The sequence below is a fragment of the Fukomys damarensis genome, unplaced genomic scaffold (assembly GCF_012274545.1).
Source record: "Fukomys damarensis isolate Sample0158 unplaced genomic scaffold, DMR_v1.0_HiC HiC_scaffold_1, whole genome shotgun sequence".
Classification (NCBI taxonomy): domain Eukaryota; kingdom Metazoa; phylum Chordata; class Mammalia; order Rodentia; family Bathyergidae; genus Fukomys; species Fukomys damarensis.
Genome location: NW_022900913.1, coordinates 12553267 through 12554093, shown reverse-complemented (window position 1 = coordinate 12554093; position 827 = coordinate 12553267). Strand labels below are relative to the sequence as shown.

General features: G+C 53.1%; 1 protein-coding gene across 7 annotated transcripts in view; it reads left to right on the top strand.

Moving 5' to 3' along the window:
* Retreg1 (reticulophagy regulator 1) overlaps positions 1-827 on the top strand; it is a 95472-nt gene that overhangs the window by 57717 nt on the left and 36928 nt on the right. Inside the window, exon 1 of one of the 7 annotated variants that reach the window (XM_033757598.1) lies at positions 172-310. The exons of the other annotated variants lie outside the window; for them this stretch is intronic. The gene's annotated coding sequence lies outside the window, so the exon portion shown is untranslated. Of the gene's footprint in view, positions 1-171; positions 311-827 lie in introns of those variants that run through there. 7 annotated transcript variants of the gene reach the window in all.

Here is an 827-nt window from a genome sequence, read left to right as displayed (position 1 = left end):
CCCAGGGGTCTTGAACTCACAGAGATCCTCCTGCCTCAACCTCCCGAGTGCTGGGATTACAAGCGTGCGCCATCATGCCCGGTTTCCTCATCATTCTTAACAGCTGGTGATTTTTTATAGCTGGCTTTACCTCCTCTATTTGTTTGTTCCTTATCTCTGCAGAAAGAAAGAACCTCCCAGACGGGAAAGTTTAGAGCTAGGCTGGAAATAAAATGTTGACAATGGAGAGAAAATGTTGCCCTTGCTAAATTTGAGATGAAACGTCTCTGGACAAGACCTTTGTGCTGTGTCTAAAAGAGAAGGAACTATTGTAAGTCCGCTGACGAAACTATCGTAAATCTGCTGACAAAACATGTTCAGGGAGCGCCACTGCAGCAGTGCTAACTGAACTCACATTAGGGCGTAGTCACGTTTCTTGAGTCCCGTTTTAAAACTCGGGTGGCCTGGGTTGTGCTGTAATTGCCGGTGAGCTAAATCTGGGTCTGGTCTTAAAAACGGTTGCAGTGGATTCGGAGTGAAGGGTCCCCCTCACACGTGGACCGTGTTGGTGCCTGCAGCGTCCCGGGCCCCACCGCTTTATTCCTTCACGGCCTGGCATCCCAAGCACCATTTGTGCCCACCAGATGGACGACAGCGACCGAGGGCCCGGGGCATAGGCAGGCAGAGGGAGACCCTCCTCCCCGCACCTGCTCTGTCCAGTAAAGAGCTCTCTCAGGAGGAACCTCCGAGGACTTGGGCCACTTTGAAGGTCAAGAGCTGAAGGCAGAGGCCGAGATAGCCATCCTGGAGCAGGCTCCAAACAGGAAGCAGCAGGGGCTGGGGGGGGG